This window comes from Bos taurus, chromosome 11 (genome assembly GCF_002263795.3).
Source record: "Bos taurus isolate L1 Dominette 01449 registration number 42190680 breed Hereford chromosome 11, ARS-UCD2.0, whole genome shotgun sequence".
Lineage (NCBI taxonomy): Eukaryota > Metazoa > Chordata > Mammalia > Artiodactyla > Bovidae > Bos > Bos taurus.
The window spans coordinates 63,712,979-63,736,814 of NC_037338.1; the positions used below are offsets into that span (position 1 = coordinate 63,712,979).

At 43.8% G+C, this 23,836-nt stretch overlaps 1 protein-coding gene across 3 annotated transcripts in view; it reads right to left on the reverse strand.

Moving 5' to 3' along the window:
* The window catches only part of SPRED2 (sprouty related EVH1 domain containing 2), a 123,597-nt gene that overhangs the window by 35,367 nt on the left and 64,394 nt on the right, over positions 1-23,836 (reverse strand). The window lies entirely within an intron of this gene.

A 23,836-nucleotide genomic window follows, 5' to 3' on the forward strand; every position in this document is an offset into this window, starting at 1 on the left:
TGAATGACCATGGTTTAACATTTTATAAAGCTAATAATCTGATTTAGCATAAGAAGAGAATAACCCACTCCCAAATCACAAATTCACCATGGGATCATTTATACAGGTGGGAAAATATTTCAATTCCAATATCCTTTATACATGTGAAGCCTTTTGTTTATGACTTTATTTTTTCCAGTCTAAACTTCAATTTCGCAATAAGTTCTTCTGCACATTGGCCAAAAATCCTCTTTCTCCTCTAGAGACCAACTCTAGCTTCTTTTCATTCTCCATCACTTTTGGGGAAATTTACAAGGCTATCGAATTCTCTCCTGCTGTTTTCTTTCTTGTTGTAACATTCCTTTTTTTTTAATCCTTCAAACATATATTCCCAACTTCTATATGTGAGGTGGGTACCAGGTTCTAAGGAAACAAAAATGCAGAGTAACACAGAACCCTCTTTCTACCCTCCCAGATCCAGTGCTCAGAGCCTGACCAAGCGCCCTGCAATCTGCCAGAGACCACTCAGACCACCCCTCTGCACCTCACTCACCCCTACAGGCAAAGCCACCCAGGTTCCCCACCACCCCCTGCAGCTTATCCACTACTGTGACCCAACTCCCCTCCCATGGTGCCCCTGGGACTCCAGAGCCAACATCCCTTTTGCTTCCTCAATCCTCCCTTTCACACTTGTTTTTACTGTGGTAAAACACATATAACAGAACATTTACCATTTGAGCCATTTTAAGTGTATCACTTCGTGGCATTAAGCACATTTGCACTGTTCTGTGGCCATCACCAGAACATCAACCATCCATTTCCATAACTTTTTTCATGGAAACTCAGACTGTGCCCATTCGACAGTAACTCCCCATTCTCCTCTCTCCCAACCTCTGACAACCATCATCCTACTCCTCATCTCTATGAATCTGACTACTCCAGGTATCTCATATAAGTTCCTTTCACTTAAAAAAAAAATTCTTTATTATAATTTGGCTACACTGGGTATTAGTTGTGGCAGGTGGGATTTAGCTCCCTGTGCAGGGATTGAACCCGGGCGCCCTGCATTGGGAGCATGGAGTCTTAACCACTGGACCACCAGGTAAGTCCCTCCTTTCACTTTCTTAACAGAAATGAAAATGTGCTCTGGCTGAGTCACGTGGCCCATTCACGTGGCTGCCTTCCTTCCCCGCTGAGCCTAGATGATGGGTGGGGGTATTCACCTCTACTGCAGGCTACAGGGCTCCCTCCAGTTCCTCTGAAGCTCACTAGTCTGACCATGGACTGCCCCCTGCCCTACATTTCTTCAATCTTCTTCAGATCTCTGGTCTTGTCCCCTCGTTCCTTGGAGATATTAGCAAGTGGGCTGACTATTCCTCCATCTCTTCATCATGACCTCTGGTATGGTTCTTCATAATTGAGTTATTCACACCTAGGATCCTTCCAAGCCGCTGACCTCTCAGTTTCTGGAACTCTTCTCCTTCAATATCCTTGTCTTAGCCACTCATGCCTAGGTCACTCTCTTGACCTTGTCAGTCTTCAGCATCCTACACCCCAGCCACAATTTCTCAACAGTGCAGTTCACTCTCTCTAGATTGATCTCTCTCTTTTCCTTCTTTCATTCCAATCTGTCACCCCACTGGGGCCAACGATCTCTTGTGCCCTACTCTCTGCACACTCATATTCTCACTTGATTCTTTATCCAATTTAAATTCCACGGTCTGCTGTGACGCTCTCATGCAAAACCTAAACGTGTTTGCCTTCTCTTTGCTCAGTCAGTGAAGTTGCCTGGTGAAGTCCTACCAACCACTTAACTCCATACCTGCCCTCAGGCTGCAGCACATAGAGGGAAACACCGCACTCTTCTCTGCTCATAGGTCTAGTTGTGACCACTAAACCCGAGTGTGTCTACCCAGCATCCTGCTACATTTCCCTGATCCATCCCCAAGAAAACTGCTTCACATGTTCTCTTGCCCTCGCTCTCTCAGATGATGGAAGAGCTTGCTTTCATTTTACTAAGAAAATAGACCTATTCTGAAGAGACCCTGCACTGGCACCCAAGAGCATGCCTACTACTCGGTACCAGTATTTGCTGCCTCTCCCCCTTTAACTGTGGCTAAACCATCCCTGATCCAAGCTAGGGCTAACAACAACAATTAAATATTTCCTATTGCTAACAGTGCCCTAGTTCACATCTCTACATCCAGACCTCTTCCCTAGGTTCCTGATGAGTAATGCCAACTGCCCATGAGATTTCTCTGCTTTTGCATCTAGCAGGCACCCCAATTAACACATTTTAAGGTTGAACTCGTGATTCCTGACGCCTCTGATCCTGTTGGTTCTTCCTTTGAAATATGTCCAGAACATTTCTCCGGCAATTACAACAGTCTTCTAACTGGTCTCTTTACTTCCACTTTTGCCCAGCTTTCTAAACATGTCGAAAGGTAACTCAGATTAAGACAGTCTATTCAAACCCTCCCATAGCTTCTTATATTACTCTGAGTAAAAGTCAAAACCTAGGGCTTATCTTACTCCCCTCCTTGCTCCACCCCACTTCAGTCCTGCTGTCCTTGGTAGTCCTCCATATTACACACTCTACCCCAGGGTGTGTATTTGCCGTTTCCTTCACTTCTAACCCCTTTTCCCACTCTTCTCTCCACACACCAACCAGGCTCATCTCCTTCTTTCATTCCCATCTATGTCCAAGGTTATTCCATCAGAGAAGACTTCTCTGTCCGCTATGTATAAAGGAGCACCCTCCACCCCTATCTTAAACCTTCTCATCGTGTTTTGTCTCTGTTGTTGTTCAGTCACTCAGTTGTGTCCGATGCTCTGTGACCACATGGACTGCAGCATGCCAGGCTTCCCTGTCCTTCACCATCTCCCAGAGCTTGCTCAAACTCATGTCCATTGAGTTGGTGATGCCATCCAACCATCTCATCCTCTGTCGTTCCCTCCTCCCTTTTGTCTAAAGTGAAGTCGCTCAGTCGTGTCCGACTCTTTGCGAGCCCCTCTATGTGTTACTAAATCAACATCTGCCTATTTGTCAGCCCATTCTGCCCAATTAGAATGTAAACCCTACATGGGCAGGGACTCTGCCCTTCTTGTTTCCTGCTGTATCCTGAGAACATAGAGTGACGTCTGATACGTACTGGGTTGTGAAATGATAGAGTTAAACTGACAATATTTGTAAACAGGCTCAAAAAAAAATTTGTAGCTAACAAAATCCCCGAGAAAATACAGTGTTCAATACTCATTTGCTTATGAGCCACAACAGCTTAACTGGATACGCTAAAGATTTCCTTTTTATTAATAGGAACACTGAATTTAAAAACTCACAAGGCTTCTATCATTAATCCATTTACCTCCGGATTCCACATACATATTACTTTAGATCAGAGAGATTAAGAACATTTGTTTAGTTACATGCAATTTGAAAATATGCTCCTCTTCCTTCCCCATTTATTCTAGAAAAATTAGGGGTTTCCAGGATGTGTAATTCTCCAGTATGAAACAGCCTTCTCAAATCTTCTATGCACATATTGCGGGTTCATCCCAACAGGAAATGGCCAAGGTGAGTAACAGAAACTTTCTACACCTTTTGCTAAAGCACGCTTTTACTTATTTGGTTGCAGCTGTGTGCTTTTCTCCCTTCCTTTGAAGGGATTAAGTAAACATGAAAAAGGAAGTTTGCATTACTTATGTTAGTGCCATCAACTTATTTCCAAAAAGTATTAAAAAAAAAATTATTCATCAAAAAAACACCCCAATCCTGCCTTCCAGAGTGGAGGGGCGGTGCATTTTGGCCTTTGCTTGTGGTCTGCAGCATTTTCTTTGCTGCCCTGACTTCTCTGATGCCCCTTCCCAAGGGCAGACCTCTCTGTGATGTGCTGTGTATGTTGGGGGTGAGGTGGGGCAAAAGCCCCCATCTCCTCTGGCAACAACCCTAACAGCCAGCATTAACTGAGGCAACTGGCTATTTAAAACAAGGCAGGGGGATAAAGTGCTGCAGTAAAAGCTGCGAAGGATGTCTGGATAACCCAGCTGCATGGCCGCACGCCAGCTGCTTCCTATCTGTGGTGTATTTACGTTATCCAGGCCCTCACCCCACCCGGAACAGAGAGGACAATGAACTCTCCTACCAGAAAGGTATAAAGAAGGTACACTGCCTTCCCACCTTCCCTGCCGCCTTCTGGAAAGAATTAAACATGTTTAGACCAGATGTGGGGTTTATTTGGGGGGCAGGGGGATGCAGCAGGAAAGGCAAAAGCAGATTCATTTCTTCATTTGTACAAGGAAAAAGCTGCTGGTATGCTTAAGAAATTTTCCCCAAAACGCTATTGTCAAAAACAACCACCACCTCGTGCTTCTGAAAGTTTCAGCTATTTAAACCAGTGTAACTGATGAGGACCTGCTGAAGTTCCAGGCATGGGTCCAAACACCGACTGAATGGAGCCCTAGTGTCTGAACTTGAGTTAAACTGACCATAAGAATCAATGTCATTACACAGAGAAGGAGAAATACAGTATGACAATCCTTATATGTGGAATCTAAAAAGAAACGATACAAAGGAACTTACAGAACAGAAAGAAACTCACAGACTTTCTCACTCACAGAAAGAGAACCAACTTACGATTGCCGGGGGTCTAGGTGGGGGGAAGGGATAGTTAGGGAGTTGTGGATGGACGTGTACACGCTGCTATATTTAAAATGGATAACCCACAGGATGTACTGTGTAGCACATGGAACTCTGCTCAATGTTATGTGGCAGCCTGCATGGAAGGGGAGTTTGGGGGAGAAGGGATACACGGACATGTATGGCTGAGTCCCTTCGCTGTTCACCTGAAACTATCACAACATTGTTAATTGGCTGTACCCCAAAACAAACAAACAAAAAGTCATTACAAATGGTGTTTGACCACCACCCAAACACCACCATATTCTTTAGGTGCATTTTGAGTAATACTGGCTTTTCCAGATTGGGCTGGGGATCTGACCAAAGGTGGTTCCTTTAATGACTAAGCTTTATGGTCCCCACAGGTGGCCTTATTTGTAAAAACAGGACTTGCTGTCTTGTGATCACTCAACATGGAGCAGACATAGGTGACATCCTTTGGCAGGATGCTGCTGCTGCTGCTAAGTCACTTCAGTCGTGTCTGACTCTGTGAGACCCCATAGATGGCAGCCCACCAGGCTCCCCCGTCCCTGGGATTCTCCAGGCAAGAACACTGGAGTGGGTTGCCATTTCCTTCTCCAATGCATGAAAGTGAAAAGTGAAAGTGAAGCCGCTCAGTCGTGTCCGACTCTAATCGACCCCATGGACTGCAGCCTTCCAGGCTCCTCCCATGGGATTTTCCAGGCGTACTAGAGTGGGGTGCCATTGCCTTCTCCATTGGTAGGATGGGGAGGGATAGAAAGAACAAATTCAAAGCTAAATTATTTTGGGGTGCTGATTCCCAGGTGGTACAAGTAGTTTTGGATTGCGGGCCTTTATGTTCTAATAAGTTCTCCTCAGAAGAAAAGCAGGCCTTGTCTGGACCATATTACAGAAGTAAACAAAGGAATTGTAGGAAATGGTGATGAGGCATCATCCTGTCTGTAAACAATGTTTAGAGCCAGACAGGTCAGCACTGCTTTGGCCTCCTCAGTAGTTGAAGAAGATTCTTTTTTGAGCTTCAGTTACCTCATTTGCAAAAAACAAAGAGAGGATACCTCGCTGGGATGTCCTGAGCCTGACATGAGAAGTTTGGTCATTGTAGCCATCGTAATTATTTTTGCTGAAAGGCTGACTTTTAACTACAAATCAGGTCCTTTAATGGAGAAGGAAATGCAAATCCACTCCAGTATTCTTGCCTGGAGAATGGACAGAGGAGCCTGGCAGGCTACAGTCCACGGGGTTGCATGTGCGCGCGTGTGTGTGCGCGCGCGCGCACGCACACGCACACACACACACACACACACACACACACACACACACATTACAGTCCATGGGGTTTCGTGCGCCCGTGCACACACACACACCCTTTAAAAACCATCCTCCTGGGAATTCCCTGGCAGTCCAGTGGTTAGGAGTTTGCATTTTCACTGCTGAGGGCTGGGGTTCAATCCCTGGTCGGGGAACTAATATCACCGTGCTGTGTGGCCAAAAACACAACAAACAAACAAAAACAGAATAAAAGTATATTCTCTCAAAAAAAAAAAAAAGATCAGCCTTCCTAACCACAAAGGACTGGGTTTTCTGACTGCCTGCCTTTTTCAGCTGTCAGAGAACAAACAGAGTGACAGGGAAGTTGTCAGACCTTGGACAACAGGAGGACCCCAAATGGACCTCCAGCAATTATTAATGCAATAATGCAAGGCAGCTTTATGAAGAACAGGTTCGAGCCTTTATTTCAGGCACACCTGTAGAGAATCATTCCATCTGCCATCTGGGAACTGGCCCTCTGCTCTGACCCCACCCCGATCGTCTTCAGAGATGGAGCCTGGAACTTTTACATCCTACATAAATACTCCCCGCCCCCCTCCTTAGCCCGCTCTTATCTGATTACAGGGCTCCTTTATCTCTCCATTATGCTAAACATACATTCACTTCCTCCTGGCCCTCTTTCCCATCCTTCTCCACTTCACCAGACCTTGAGAGGGATTAGCAAGGATCGCGCCTCTCAGGCTCCCTCTTGGCCCCAGCACAACCCCTAGCCGCCCGCTGAGCCAAATATAACACCAGGTCCTGGGCGGGGCGGGGGGTGGATGGGTTGGGGCGGGTGCGGCGGGCACTCTTCATTGCAATCAGCCCCCCAACCATACCAACCTCCAGTCTTCCTTGTGCTTATAGATTTAGAAAAGCTCTGAGTTCACCAAATTGTGTACATATATAAAGTATTAGGTATATGTATAAAATATAGGTGCATAAAATATATATCTTGTCATCTTTTTAAAAAGAATCAACAGACTATGTCAGCAGGATCAAATGAGCTAAGAAGCCAAAGGTATGGTTCATATTCTATTTAAGTGGGTGGTGGTTTCTTGAGTTCTATTAAGTATCAACTACTTAAGAATTTTTTTAAAGTACTGTGCTGGTTTTAGAAATGTATATAATCCATACTTTACAGGCAAGGAAAGCTGTACATAACGGAGTTTTATGCATGGTGATAATGTGGTTTTTCAGCTCTATTCAAACCCCTGGAGGTAGAACACGTGCTCGCCTGCTTCAGTTCAGTTTAGTTGCTCACTCATGTCCGACTCTTTGTGACCCCATGGACTGCAGCACGCCAGGCCTCCCTGTCCGTCACCAACTCCCAGAGTTTACCCAAACTCATGTCCAATAAGCTGGTGATACCATCCAACCATCTCATCCTCTGCTGTCCCCTTTTCCACTCGTCTTCAATCTTTCCCAGCATCAGGGTCTTTTCAAATAAGTTAGTTCTTCACATCAGGTGGCCAAAGTATTGGAGTTTCAGCTTCAACATCAGTTCTTCCAATGAACATTCAGGACTGATTTCCTTTAGGATGGACTGGTTGGATCTCCTTGCAGTCCAAGGGACTCTCAAGAGTCTTCTCCAACACCACAGTTCAAAAGCATCAATTCTTCGGTGCTCAGCTTTCTTCACAGTCCAACTCTCACATCCATACATGACTACTGGAAAAACCATAGCCTTGACTAGATGGACCTTTGTTGGCAAGTAATGTCTCTGCTTTTGAATATGCTGTCTAGGTTGGTCATGACTTTTCTTCCGAGGAACAAGCGTCTTTTCATTTCATGGCTGCAGTCACCATCTACAGTGATTTTGGAGCCCCCCAAAATAAAGTCAGCCACTGTTTCCACTGTTTCTCCATCTATTTGCCATGAAGTATTGGGACTGGGTGTCTGCTTACTGTCTAAATTTGTATTGTTAGGCCATTACAGGCAACAGTGATAAGAAAAGCAGCTACAGATGTAAGACCTGCAGGAGCCATTTCTGGTGAAGGCACCAGCTCTCCTCTCAAATACTAATGAGCAGCCACTAAGAAGCAGAGGACTTTTCTGAACATTAAGGAAGAGGATGGTTTACGTGAAATTAGAGTTGGGGGAGCTAAAACATGAGCTAAGATCACTGAAGAAAAAGGCTTCCTCAGTTACTTAACACCCATGAAATCAGCCGTGAGGTACACTTGATGGAGTTGTCTTGGAAACCGCCCTACCCCATTATTTGCTAGTAAAACAATCCTTGTACCTCCAACAGGTACCAACACTGTACTTTTGGATGACGCCAGGGCCCTCTGCCAGGGCATCAGATTTACCCAGAGAAGAAAGCAGGCTCTTCATCCAATCTTCGTTGTGTCCCTGCATTTCTGAGACGTTGTAGCTCATCTTATCTAATCCCCAGAAGATTATAGCAGTGCTTTTCTACCTTTTATCTTTGTGATCCATTTATGTATTTTTAAAATGGCATGTAATGAGTTTTCAGAATGGAACCCCAATATATAATATGATACCTGGAAGGTGGTGGTGGTGGGTGCTTGCCTTGCAACGACAAGGGGATATAACCTTCATCCAGGAATTAATTAAGCTGAAAGCGAGAGGTTCCTGCTTATACTGTGGAGTGTGAATAGGTTTTCCTCCTTTACTAGTGCTGGGCTCAGAATCTGGGGAGTGAAGATAATTAGAAAATATTTTAGGGATTCCCACTTTATTTTTTGGCAGGCGGCTTGCAGGATCTTAGTTCCCCCATGAGGGATTTGAACTCCAGGGCATGGCAGCGAAAACAAGGCGTCCCAACCACTGGAAGTGAAAGTGGAAGAGTTGTGTCCGACTCTTTGTGACCCCATGGACTATACAGTCCATGGAATTCTCCAGGCCAAAATACTGGAGTGGGGAGCCTTTTCCTTCTCCAGGGGATCTTCCCAACTCAGGGATCAAACCCTGGTCTCCTGTGTTGCAGGTGGATTCTTTACCAGCTGAGCCACCAGGGAAGCTCAAGAATACTGGAGTGGGTAGCCTATCCCTTCTCCAGTGGATCTTCCTGACCCAGAGCTCGAACTGGGATCTCCTGCATTGCAGGCAGATTCTTTACCAGCTGAGCTACCAGGGAAGCCCCTCTTAACCACTGGACTGCCAAGGAATTCCCTAGGAATCCCTACATTAATCTTGCATCATACGCAGTGAGTTCTGCTGTCCCGCAAGGCCACTGGAGCCCTCCTGTCCAAGTTCCACCCTGACACTGAGGGGGAGGTATGGGCGTGCCCCTTCTCACCCTCACGTGCCCCATGTAAGTCAGCATCTTTGTTGTTCTTGCTACCTAGCTACCCTGAAGCATATAAATAGACCTCCTCACCCACACACTTTTTTCTAGTGCACATATAAGGGGTCATTTTCTCTATTATTATAAAAGGCATTGCCACACAATTGACACTTGAAATAGGAATGATTCTTAAATTTAATAATTTATAAATTATTCTTTAGAACCAATCTGAGCAAGCTGAACTTTATTAGACATGGGCCTCTAGTATTTTACTTTCCTACTGAAATTTTAATACTAGTGTTTCAGTGATTCAAAATAAATGCCAATGCCTTTGCTTACAATATTATCTGCAATTTTCTCCTTTACGTTACAATGTACTATGAAGAGATGTGTTTTCCAGTCTCCAAGTGCTACCTGACACTTTCAGGCCACGAGAGCCAGAGAAATACATGCACCGAACATCCCTGACATGTGAGGCTGAAACACACACCCAGAGGATGTCCACAGGCATGGACTCTGCCGGCTGCCCCCAGTAGAGGGTAGCTGCTGCTCACATGATCCATCATGGCCAAGAAAAGGAAACGAAGCCAAGACACAAAGGAACAAAGATCAGGGCTAGAAGTTAAACATATGATCTTGACAGAGGCTTAAGAGGCCTGGGAAGAAATAGTTGAGGAAATTCCAGAGACAATTAGGGGTCCTCTGACATCCCTGAGGCCTGGAAACACTGACCATGGAGCACTCTGATGAGCTAGAAACACTTACAGCTGGCTGAAGCAAGCTAGAGCTTCTGGTGGCCCCCATTCCCTCGCCTCAGTAACACCGCCAATTTCAAGGGCAAACCTTTCCACACTGTGAATGGGAGGTGATGATGCACACGGCAGTGCCCAGGTGTGCTGGAGGTGACCTCATAAAACACTGGTTTTGGGGCTTCCTTCTCAGCAAGATTTACAAAGTAGTATCAGAATCACTCCACTGTACTGTCTTTAAAACACAATTTAAAATTTAACCTCTAAGCTTTTATCACCTGCAGTTTGAGGATGCATACAGCCTCCACAGAGAAAGAGTGATTCAGCTAGATTCTATTTCTGTGGCTCTTGACTTTTTTTTTCTTTTGGAAAAATCTTACCCAAACCTTTTGATTTTACTTATTTAACATATCCAATGCCTTAGGATGGAGCTATAGTTCTTTTTTTTTTCTTCAGCCAAAAAACCTTTCCTGCCTACTTTAAATTCAGAAACCACAAGAATACTAACTCTATAATATCCATAATGACAGACCACTTCTAACTGGGGCACAATAAAGATAAAGGCATTAGGGCTGTTATGCTGTTAATGTACAACGTAAAACCATAACACTGGGCAGTTTCAAACCTGGGCAATGAAGCGTTGGCTGAAGTAAATCTTAGCACCCAAAAGGCAATTTTAGGAGTTGTGTCCAAGACAGATTTTTTAATGGCTCTTTGGCATCTCTCCCTGTGTCAATATAACTTTCCTGAGTGACTACCTCTTGAGGTGAGTAATGCTCCCTGCTAGAAGACAGTCCTGGCTGAGGTCAAGTCTGGAGAAGATGGGGCAGGACAGGAGTGGTCGTTCATCATCAGAAATGAACAATCAATGAAGAAAGTAATCATTTTTTCTTGAAATTTGAAAATGGCTTGCTCTAATCTCTACTAGTAGAAGAAATCCTAATTTCCCCACCCTTGCAGGTCCAGGGTTAGAGACTTCTGGTACCCCATAGATCCTAGGTGGATTATCTGCTTGACCGACCACTGGGACCTCTGTATCCTTATCTGTCAAGGATCTATGCATGCATGCTAAGTCTCTTCAGTTGCGTCTGACTCTGCGACCCCATGGACTGTGGCCTGTCAGGCTCCTCAGTCCATGGATTCTCCAGGCAAGAATACTGGAATACTGGAGTGGGTTGTCATGCCCTCCTCAAGGGATCTTCCCAACCCAGGGATCAAATCCTCTTACGTCTGCTGCATTGGGAGGCAGTTTCTTCACCACGAGTGCCACAAGGGAATCCCTTCAAGTATCTCAATTCAATTCAGTCGCTCAGTAGTGTCCGACTCTTTGTGACCCCATGAATCGCAGTACGCCAGGCCTCCCTGTCCATCACCAACTCCCAGAGTTCACTGAGACTCACGTCCATCGAGGTGGTGATGCCATCCAGCCATCTCATCCTGTCGTCCCCTTTCCCCCTGCCCCCAATCCCTCCCAGCATCAGAGTCTTTTCCAATGAGTCAACTCTTCACATGAGGTGGCCAAAGTACTGGAGTTTCAGCTTTAGCATCATTCCTTCCAAAGAACACCCAGGGCTAATCTGCTTTAGAGTGGACTGGTTGGATTTCCTTGCAGTCCAAGGGACTCTCAAGAGTCTTCTCCAACACCACAGTTCAAAAGCATCAATTCTTCGCTGCTCAGCCTTCTTCACAGTTCAACTCTCGCATCCATACATGACCACTGGAAAAACCATAGCCTTGACCAGATGGACCTTTGTTGGCAAAGTAATGTCTCTGCTTTTGAATATGCTATCTAGGTTGGTCATAACTTTCCTTCCAAGGAGTAAGTGTCTTTTAATTTCATGGCTGCAATCACCATCTGCAGTGATTCTGGAGCCTCAAAAAATAAAGTCTGACACTGTTTCCACTGTTTCCCCATCTACTTCCCATGAAGTGATGGGACCAGATGCCGTGATCTTCGTTTTCTGAATGTTGAGCTTCAAGCCAACTTTTTTACTCTCCTCTTTCACTCTTATCAAGAGGCTTTTTAGTTCCTCTTCACTTTCTGCCATAAGGGTGGTGTCATCTGCATATCTGAGGTTATTGATATTTCTTCCGGCACTCTGGATTCCAGCTTGTGCTTCTTCCAGCCCAGCGTTTCTCACACTGCAGGTAATACCTGCTGCTCTGGATGCATTTTATTGTTTTTTAAGACTTTTTCTTTGTTAATGTGGACCATTCTTTTTTTTTTTCCCTAAGTCTTTATTGAATTTGTTACAATATTGCTTCTGTTTTTATGTTTTGTTTTTTTGGGATCTTAATACACTGACCAGGGATTGGTCCCACATCCCCTGTCCTGAAAGGCGAAGTATTAACCACTAGATTGCCAGAGAAGTCCCTGGGATGGATTTTAAATTATTTTTGATTTTAAAATACTGGCTCTAGGAAAGTAACTCATACTACCCTCCTCCACCAACAAAAATTTTTAGAATTGGAAGTAAATATAACACAACTAAAGCTTTTTTTTTTTTTTTTTAATGTACAATTCCACTGAATTCAAAAAAGTTAAAAATTTTTTAGTAAAGACTTTTTAAAAACCCAGCATCAAACAGTTCTCTGGGATGTCACATTGCAAAATACAATTATACTAGCATGAGGGGGATAATTCTGATTTAAGCTCTTTCAAAGCAAGTCTCCTTCACCAGGCAAGGCTGTCAGACCCACCTGAATGTGTCCCCAATCTGCCTAGACTTCTCATTCCTTTTCTCATTCTGGGTACATTCAGGAACCACATAGGCTGTAGACAGTTATTGAAATAACAATCTTGTTATTTCAATATATATATATATAATATATAATTATTATATCAATGTAGTTGTGTTTTGCTTTTTTAATAGGTAGATCTAATGATTGTCTTATTTTTTCCCCAAATTTTAAACTTTTTATTTTGTATTGAGATATAGCTGATTCCTTGGTGGCTCAGACAGTAAAGAATCTGCCTGCAAATGCAGGAGACTTGGGTTCAGTCCCTGGGTAGGGAAGATCCCCTGAAGAAGGTAATGGCTACCCACTCCAGTATTCCTGCCTGGAGAATTCCATGGACAGAGGATCCTGGCAGGCTACAGTTCATTGGGTTGCAAAGAGTCAGACACGACTGAGCAACTAACTAGCCAATTAACAATGCTGTGGTAGTTTCACAGAAAAGGGAGTCGGCCATACATCTACATGTATCCATTTCCCCCCAAACCACCTCCTATCTAGGCTGGCACATAACATTGAGCAGAGTTCTATGTGCTATCCAGGAGATCCTTATTGGTTATCCATTTTAAATATAGCAGTGTGTCCATGACCTTCCCAAAGTCCCTATTTTAATGTTAATTCTATCATAGGCTTATACACAGATTCTCTAACATGGCTAACATGGATATTTTAAGACCACCTAAAACATTTTAGGAAATTATAGTAAAATTTTATCACAACAGTTCATTAACATTCAAGGCAATCAATGGTGATTTCTGAGTTATTCTCAAAAATCGTTAAAACATGAACAATTCTGACATGAATACACCACTTTAAAAAATGAAATTTATTTTATTCAAACCAGAATAGAATGACTCTACTTACAGACTAAAATGGTTCTGTCCTAAAGGGTGAGTTTCAGGGTGATCACACAGTGCTAAGTGGGGAGAGAGTTCTGGCAGGCAAGAGGCCAAAGTCTGAATCTAGGTTTATGATTTTGCTTTTATTGTCTGCTGCTTCACTGAGCCTGGAGTTCAGAGGAGTTCATAATTAATCAAGATCAAAGGATTACCAACTTGAAACAAACAAAACGACCCGCTGCTGAAGAACCCTTTCTTCTCCTACTTTTTTCTCCGAAAGCAATAATTTTCTTTGACTTTCCCTCTGTTTTACACACCCTTCCAAAAATGGTATTTACGATCCACATTTAAACCCCCAAAGGCCAGCTAATGGAAATGTTAGGTTACTAAACAAAATTAACTCTCACCACATTAAAGTACACATGTAATAGAAAAATTGGTGCTTCAAAACACAAATGGCAAAGGGAGTTGTTTCAAGTTAATAATCTCCAATTCAGGTCTTTAAATTGTAGCCCTTGAACTTCCGTGCCTGACTTTCTCAAAAATCTTTGCTTTCTTTCTCAACAAATTAGAGAAAACAAAAAGGAAGAGAGAGCTTAATGACCGCATGCTGAAACAGTTAGGGAGAAAGCTCACAATATCGGCAACTTACTTTGAAATGCATAAAAAATAACACGGCATCTTGGATGGACCAAGGGAGGGAGGAGGGATGGATGGACAGATTATGTTGTGATAAAGAAGTAACAGTAAAATGCTGGTTGTAGGCTGTAGTATTGACTGTATACTTCTTTCAACTTTTCTGAACACTTGAAGACATAGGAGAGAGAGAAAATTTATAGTGTTCTATCCCACGGACAGAGGAGCTTATCAGGCTACAGTCCATGGGGTTGCAAAGAGTCGGACATGACTGAGCGACTAACACTTCATTCTAGATGGTGATCAACACTAAACGTAGAAGATGCTGACAATGGTAATGAAAAATCTGGTTACTTCTCCTCATGCTATCCAGGACACATTTCCTGTTTTTTCACCTGCCACCTACCACTGTCGCTCTGTCGTGTCTGACTCTTTGTGACCCCATGGACTGTAGCCTATCAGGCTCCTCCGTCCATGGGATTTTCCAGGCAAGAGTGCTAGAGTGGATTGCCATTTCCTTCTCCAGGGGACCTTCCCGACCCAGGAATCGAACCCGGGTCTCCCGCATTGCTGGCAGACGCTTTACCATCTGAGCCACCAGGGAAGCCCCACTCCAAAGCAAACCATGGCCAAAAGGTTGTGCTCAGTCGTGTCCTCTTTCAACCCTATAGACTGTAGCCCACCAGGCTCCTCTGTCCACGGGATTCTCCAGACAAGAATACTGGAGCGGGTTGCCATGCCCTTCTCTGGGGGATATTCCAGACCCAGTGATCAAACCTGCGTGTCTTGTGTCTCCTGCACTGTGGCAGATTCCTTACCCACTGAGTCACCTGGGAACCCTGGCCAAAAGGTTAGGAAACTACTTTATCAACCTATGGTAGTACGAAATTCTAAACCTACAAAATCTCTTACAAGTCAGCCCTTAATAAGACCTGTTTTCAAAAGGAGGTGATAATTTAACCCACAGGGAAGAAAATCAGCATGTTCTGTTAGTGACAGGCAGATTGGATTATGATTCATTGAACATGGACACCGTTTCAGGAGGCAAGAATTACCAATTCATTTAACTCCTTTTCTCCTAGAATTCTGCCACCTCCCTCATCAGAGATGAAAAACCGAATAAACAAAAGCACAAGTGAAGCATTTGTTCTCCCTAAAGAATTCTAGATCCCTTCCATTCCCAGATGTGTAGAGGTGGGCCTGCAGGGGCAGTTCAGGTCTTCAATTATCACTAGTCAAGAGCCACACGAGTTAGTTACACACCTTTAAAGCAAGAAAGAATCATTGAAACCATCTGTTTCAGATCCCTCACTTAGATGGAAAAATTAAAGTCCAGACTGGAGAAGGGACTAGTTTAAGGTTACTGGCATTAGGGACAGATAAAGGACTAAGATCCAATCACTAAACAATCCCTACCCCAGACCTCTTACGCTTTGTTTTAAAGAGGTCCAGAATTATGGCACAGGTCTCGTATCTCAGCTAGGTTGTCTAGAGTATTTAAGAGAAGTTTTTCTCATGGGTCTCTTAAAATACACAACTGACCGTTAAAAACATCAAAGAGAAAACAAGAGGTATCACTAATAGCATGGCCACGTGCAGAAAGGGCAGAGCTGGTGGGCAGGACTGTGAAGTCCTCCTTGGTTTGGCAGTTTCTCACCAACAGAGGCAATTCTTGTTTTGGGATCTACATGGCGTAACTAGTGCCCTAAACAAAAATGACCTCTTTTCCCTCCTGGCTGAGACCGTTCAGATTCTACCACCGAGTCCCAATTTCTCATGTATTGTTATAAAATGAGGGGGAGAGGCCCCATGACCTTTGAAGGTCCCTTTTCATCTTTGGCCTCTTTTTAACTTTGCATTAAAAAAAAACACATAGCCGAGGACTTCCCTGGTAGTCCAGTAGTTAAGACCCTACGCTTCCACCTGGGGGGCGGGGGTGGGGGGAGGGGGGGCCTCGGGTTCCTGATTGCTGGTCAGGGAATTAAGATCCCACATGTCAACAGGTGTGCCCACAAAATAAATAAATAAACAAAATGAAGTGTTTAAAAATAAAAATAAAGTGTGTCTTTAAAAAGCAAAACAAACAAACAAAAAATACATGGCTGTAAAGTCATGTCAGAGGGGTTAGGAAATATTCTACAAAAGCGTATCAGAAAACTTTCAGCAGTAAAATGCAACTGAAAACATCTTTCGAAGTGAAGAAAAAGTCTGAAACCACAAAGATCTGAAACCATGACAGATGAACAGATATGTTTTCTCACTGCAAGTGATATTATGCAATTATAAAGTTCCCAGGAACAAACCTGGTTTATTGAAGTACTACAAAAAAGCAAGAAAACGATGAAAATTGAGTTTTAATAAGTTTAATAAGATCTTTGGGTTTCCCTGGTGGCTCAGATGGTAAAGAATCCACCTGCAGTTCAGGACACCTGGGTTCGATCCCTGGGTTGGGAAGATCCCCTGGAGGAGGGCATGGCAACCCACTCCAGTATTCTTGCCTGGAGAATCCCCATGAGCAGAGGAGCCTGGCGGGCTACAGTCCATGTGGTTGAAAAGAGTCAGACACAACTGAGCAACTAAGCACACACAAAATAAGATCTTCGAACAAAACAGGCGAAATCTAGCCATCTAGCTGGGTTTACACATCCATGGATGTGAGATTTTCCTTAGCCACATGGAGGAAAATCTCCAAAACATACTTATGGAGCCAATTCAGGCAAGGAAGAGAAGAGGGATCTGCCTCTCTTTTCCCAAATGGTTCTTCCTACAGGCTTTATTGTTTGACCCAAGACAGTTGCTCCGGTACAAATTTTCTACTTTCAGAGAGAAAGGGGGACAATGTTAAGAAAAGGTAATGAAGCAACTGCATAGCTTAAAGATAGAGCGAGACATTTACTTGTAGACCTCTGACAAACACTGTGTACTTCACATTTCACATTGGGGCCTGGCTGCTTCAATGTCACAAATGAGTTCCGGTCCAAAAGTTTTCTTGTAAATTAGCTGTTTGAAACTAGAAAACGTATTTTCCCCACAGAACAACATAAAATGGTGAGCAGCAGGATTCCCAAGTCAGTGCTTGAAAGCCTAATCAATTCCTAAAATACTTGAATCACAGACCCATTCCCAAATGGTTTTCACTACTCACTGACAGTCTCCTTAACAGACACCTCTTTCCCTCCTTGGGTGGAAACAGCCAGTTCTACTTGGCTCTGGCTGGGTTTTGCCAAGAGTTTTCCTACCTGGGTGTGGGGCAGGGGAGACAGGACAAGCGAGGACAAACTCCTAAACTCCAGAGGCAGGCCTCCTTTTGGAGCCGTGGACTTTGGCACTACTTGAATAGCTCAAAACAGAGCAGCCTGACAGTCACCTGCTAATAAGGTTGAGGAATCTTTACACCAAGCTTCCCTGATGGCTCAGAGGGTAAAGAATCCGCCTGCAATGAGGGAGACCTGGGTTCGATCCCTGGGTTGGGAAGATAACCTGGGGGAGGGCATCGCAACCCACCCCAGTACTTTCTACCATCTGAGCCACCAGGGAAGCCCCTGCTCCAGTATTCTTGCCTGGAGAATCTCCATGGACGGAGAAGCCTGTTGGGCTACAGTCCATGGGGTCGCAAAGATTCGGATGTAACTGAGCAGCTACGCAGCAGCAGCAAGCAAGCAGACAAACCAAACAGAAAGCACTTAAGTGATCTGGACTCCCAAGGACTGGTTTCAATGCAGTGTGACAACCGTAACAGTACCAATGCTTTAGGAATGTAAACAAGTGTCACCGTTTTTTTCTTTTACAATGGCAATGGCAGCAATTAATTAGAAAGGCAGAAACCAGGCAAGGCTCACAGGGTCATCACGCAGTAGCCACCCTTGGCTAGTCCTTGACTTACACACAGAGGGACAGGATTTGATCTATGAGGGCAATTTCCTTCTGAGATATTATAAAACAGAGCCATGCTTTTGGTACATGTGCTTCCGTGAAGTTTCTTTCCTGCCATAAAAAGAATTGGGAGGTAAGGAGAATGTGTAGGCCAACTACCTACCAAGATGGTCCACAGTTTAACACCATCTCCTTAAAATACGGTTTCATTTGTAGGAGAGTATTCTAGTTTGAATTCAGAAAGAACTTCCAAGAAACACTAGGGCTAATGAGGAAGACTGACAGCCATTTGATTGTAAGACTTAGGATCTTCACAGAAAATGAGAGCTTTGGAGGCTAATAAGCTGCTGAACTTGGACTTTCTTCCTGGCTATCACCAACACACTTACTCCAGGGAGCCCAACCAAGCTCTTGGTCACGCATTCAGCAGTACCTAAAAACTACTGCCCAAGGCAAGTCAACCCAGCAGCCAGGGCCAACTTCTCCCAGCAGAGAGCTTTACAGGTAAGGTGGCAGTCTGGGTGGCCCAACAGATGCAATCACAACACCATGAAGCCATGCTGCAGGCTGTCGTCTAGTATCAGGAGAGAGGATGAAAGGGCTCCTGTCCTAACGTCTCATCAAGAAGAACTACCCAGAGTCCAGCTCATTCACCAGCATGTTTCAGCCACCGCCCAGGACTAAGCTCATCCCTAGGGATGTCGTGATCCCTGACGGAAGCATAAATACCCCATCTGGGACTGAAAACTGCTCCATATCAAGCCATTTCCCACAGTGAGAAACTCAGGATATGGGAGCTCTTGAGCAAACTGAAAAGGGTGATTGGACATGATGATACCTTTTCTTGTGCTTGTACACAAGGAATTAGCCCTCACATTTATTGAAAGTCAAATCCTATTTCAAAGGGCAATTAATTTCACATCCATGTTCACTGAAGCATTATTCACAATAGCCAAGAGGTGGGAACTACCTCAATGTTTATCAGGGGATAATGGGTAAAGAAAACACATTCAGCAGAATATTTTTCAGCTTTAAAAAGGGAAGAAATCCCATCATATGTTACAACATGGATGAACTCTGAGGATATTATGCTAAGTGAAATAAGTCAGTTACAAAGAGACAAATACTGCATGATTCCACTTTTAAACTCCAGTAAAGTAGTGAAACTCAGAGAAACAGAAAACAGAATGGAGGCTGTGAAGAGCTGGGGTAGGGGGATATGGGAGTTGTTTAATGGTTACAGTTTCAGTGTTTCAAGATGCAAAGGTTTCAGAGATGTGCTGTACAATAATGTACATACAGTAACACGAACACACTAGACACTTAAAAATGGTTTAGATGGTAAATTTTATGTTTTTTTTGCCCCTTCCACACACAGAAAGTCATTTAGCTTGAGAAATAAAAAGGGGGCTCTTGAAGTAGGTATACTCAAAAATGACCTGAAATTCATAAATTTGGGGTTTTGGCTAAAGAACATTTCTGTTGTCCTCACATTACCACTGTTTAAAAAACCCCTACAAACTCTCCCCTAATTATGAAAGTAGTATATATCCGTTGTGCAAACTACACATATTATAAGCATGCTTTTAATCTAAGAAATATTCTTCTGTACCATGAGGAGAGATTAACAAAGGGTCAGACCTTCTCATGGTAACTATCAAAGGGAGATCTTGTGTTTCAAATATGAATTTAAGTGTTGCATACCCTTTTGTTCCTTGGGATACAAGGCAAATTGCATACATGAAAAACACAAACATTTCCTTCGTAATTGGCTTCCCTGAGTCAAAAAATAGCTTTTCTTTCAAAATCCTCTCAAAGAAGAACAGAAGTTAAGCATAGCAGGCTTTCCCCTAGTTGGTAACTCTTAACGAATTCCCCTAATCCTTGGCCAATTATGTTCTAATAGAAAGCTTGTCGTGTTTACCAAATGAGCGACAGAATCCCTAAAAACTATTTCTTATGATGAGTACCTTTTTATTTCTTCTATTCCAACCTCAGTTTTTCAAATTATTTAAAACCTACATACACACGCACAGATGCATTTTTAATGATTCCATTTCTTTAACATGGGGGCTAGTGATGTTTTTTTAAATATTTTTCAAAGCAGAAAGAGGGGCTGTTTTATTTTTCTTTGGAATGAGCTCCTGCCAGATTTTGCACACTGCAGTTCTTTGGCAATGTGATGAGAACACATGCCCACCCACAGACACTAATTTTGCTCCTCACCCTTCCCAAGCAGCCTCTATGACACATGCTGTCTGCGCTCCATTTGATGGAATTCAAGAGGCCCAGTCAAACAGCAGGCCCTGTGGGGCCAGAGCAATGGCAGGCACCCCATCTCTTCCACGGGATGGGCACAAGGAATGAGTGTTTAAAAGAAAGCCACAAAACAGCCAAATCCAACTTGGACATCTCCAATCTGAGTATCTTTACAATTCTATGAATTAACACTAAAAATGAACAGTCATCTTTGGGGCTGAAATCTGGAAAGAGAGAGTATCTTGCTGTGGTTCTCTGCAAAGAGCTCTGTGAAGATAATGCAGAGAACTCCCCGGGCTTCGCTCAGAATGTGCATAAGGAAGGCAGCCTGTCCTGCGGGCCAGGAGCTTTCTCTGAGGGCTGAAGTGCCATCCAGGTGCCAAGGCATGTGCTTGCTCTTTGGTGATCATTAGCCATGAAGAAATGCTGGAGGACTTCCCTGGCAGTTCAGTAGTTAAGACTCTGTGCCGCCAATGCAGGGGGCATGGGTTTGATCCCTGGTTGGGGAACTAAGACCCCCATCTGCTGCATGGTGTGGCCAAACAACACAAATATTAAAAAAAAAAAAATTAATTAAAAAAAAAAATTCTGGTGATTTAGAATCCAATTACGAATGGGCATAGCTTCTGTAACTGTCCCTTCTCTATCCTAAGTCAATCTGGGCATAGATGACAAGGCAAACAGGCTATCAGCAAACTTATGCCTGGAAGAATGCTCAGGATTATTAAGAGTCCATGCTGGTCTGATAAGAGTGGTCATCCACCCCATTCACATGTCCTTAAGAGCAGGGTTGATGCCATAAGCCTGTTCTGTATTTGTCTCTGGCTTTTCTGAGCCACACAGAAAAGTTGGTATTTCCAGATAAACGATACAAGATTTATCTACAAGTGCTAGTAATCCCAGAGAAGGCGATGGCACCCCACTCCAGTACTCTTGCCTGGAAAATCCCATGGACAGAAGAGCCTAGTAGGCTGCAGTCCATGGGTTCGCAAAGAGTCAGACACGACTGAGCGACTTCACTTTCACTTTTCACTTTCATGCATTGGAGAAGGAAACGGCAACCCACTCCAGTGTTCCTGCCTGGAGAATCCCAGAGACGGGGAAGCCTGGTGGGCTGCCGTCTATGGGGTCGCACAGAGTTGGACATGACTGAAGCGACTTAGCACCAGCAGCAGCAGCTAGTAATCCCACCCACTGTGAGGGCAGAGTTGCCATAAACCCCGGATGTGGGGAGGACAGTGTAACAGCAGAACAGTGAGCAAAGGACAACAGGAAATGGACAACAGGCAGATCCAGCCTTCCCCTGGGGCCACAGTTATAACCCGACATCCATAAATCATTCACCAAGCACCGCAAGAGCAGACTGTAGGCTCACTAAACAAGTCTTTCTAAATACAAATAAGGATTTTAATTTGATAGATAATCTATAGTATTTTTAAATGGTTACTGAGCTCATTATAGCTTTGAGTCATTAGAATATAATTTTAATAGATGCTCCATCTAGTCAAGGCTATGGTTTTTCCAGAGGTCATGTATGGATGTGAGAGTTGGACTGTGAAGAAAGCTGAGCGCCGAAGGATTGATGCTTTTGAACTGTGGTGTTGGAGAAGACTCTTGAGAGTCCCTTGGACTGCAAGGAGATCCAACCAGTCCATTCTGAAGGAGATCAGCCCTGGAATTTCTTTGGAAGGAATGATGCTAAGGCTGAAACTCCAGTACTTTGGCCACCTCATGTGAAGAGTTGACTCATTGGAAAAGACTCTGATGCTGGAAGGGATTGGGGGGCAGGAGGAAAAGGGGACAACAGAGGACAAGATGGCTGGATGACATCACTGACTCGATGGACCTGAGTCTGAGTGAACTCCGGGAGTTGGTGATGGACAGGGAGGCCTGGCGTGCTGCGATTCAGGGGGTCGCAAAGAGTCGGACACGGCTGAACGACTGAACTGAACTGAACTGAAAAAGGGGAGGGGTTTTTAAAACTCAAAGATTGGGAAAGATTGCCCCTGCTGTTTACTAATCAGTGTCACTTGAACATCCATGATACTATAAACTTTGAGAATTCACTTTCCTTGACTGCCACTCCCCTCAAGGAAGAAGGGGGAAAAAAATTCTTTGTCCAAGGCTACCGATCTACTTGGCTCAGAAAACACAGCCACCAAAACTATCAAATGAATTTTTCAGTAGGGCAGTTCTTTCTCTGATATGAGAGCCATCCAAGAAAAGATAGATTCATAAGAATCAGAAGGGAAGAGCTAAAAGTTGCTTCTATACAGAACAATTAGTGGCTCTGGAATATGGACTCTTAATAAGCCCAGGAGGAAACTGTTGCCTGTAATGACGGATCTCCACTGAAGAGGGAATGAAAGCAAGGATGGGGCTGGGCCCAGATCACAGCCTTTTAAAATTTAACATCACCCAGCACAGAGCTCCGAACAAGGGCGGCATCTCATTCAATATCTATTAATCGCTTCCACGTTGAATGATGGGAGACCCTAGGTACCAACTGTGCTCTGTATCCCCCCTCCCTCAAAAGGGAGAGAAGGCATCTGAAAACCAGGTGGCCACTTTGAACTGTGGCTCATGGGGCTTAACATCCCAGGGGCTCCCAAGAGCTGCCAGAACCTGTAGCGATGACTATCACCACGGATGGTAGAGATCAATATGCCATGAGGGTAAAAAGTAACTGACGTCAAAAGAAGTCTACGCTGCCTTGAAATAACATGGACAAGACCTGAGTTAGTCTCAACTGCACCAGTCACAGGAGAACAAGACCTTTTCACAGACATAGAAAAACACTAATAAATCAAGAACTGTAAATGTTTTCATACAGTTGCCTGAAATGCTTTCTGTAGGCCTCAAGGGGGGAAAAAGGAAAAAGATATCAAAGTCTAAGATTTTAGCAAAATCAGGACAAATTAGCTAATCTCCCCTTAATTCACATTGTCACATTATTTTTCTGAAGACTTTTGATAAAATGAGCTCTGGGCTGAGTGTAGCATCCCACCAAGGCTTGGAGAGACAACCCTGCTCACTATTAAATGGCAAAACTCAGGCTTCAGCTCAAGCTACATTTTTAAAGAAGAGTTTCTTCCATAACTTAAAAAAAAAAAGTTAATGAGAAGGAATGAAAAGGACTCTCACTTTGAATCTGAAGTATTTTTTAATATCACCAAGTGCTATTATTAAATATTCACTATATATGCATGTGTAGACATACACATAAAAATAAGCAGTACAGATGTGGGCAGGAAAATTCTTAGCAAAACCCCCACATATTTCAAATACTGTTCTTCCTCATTATTGTCCTCACCATAATTAGCATGTTACAGCCTGACAGGTGGCTTTCATTTATAGAAGACAAATTTAATAAAATTTGGAGATGGTCCTGTCTCCAGAAACAAACTGGCCATTCTAAAAAAAGTGTACCCCTTAATCTACAAAGGGCTTCCCTGGTGGCTCAGTGGTAAAGAATACCCCTACCAATGAAGGAGACACAGGTTCGATCCTTAGACTGGGAAGATCCCCTAGAGGAGGAAATGTCAAC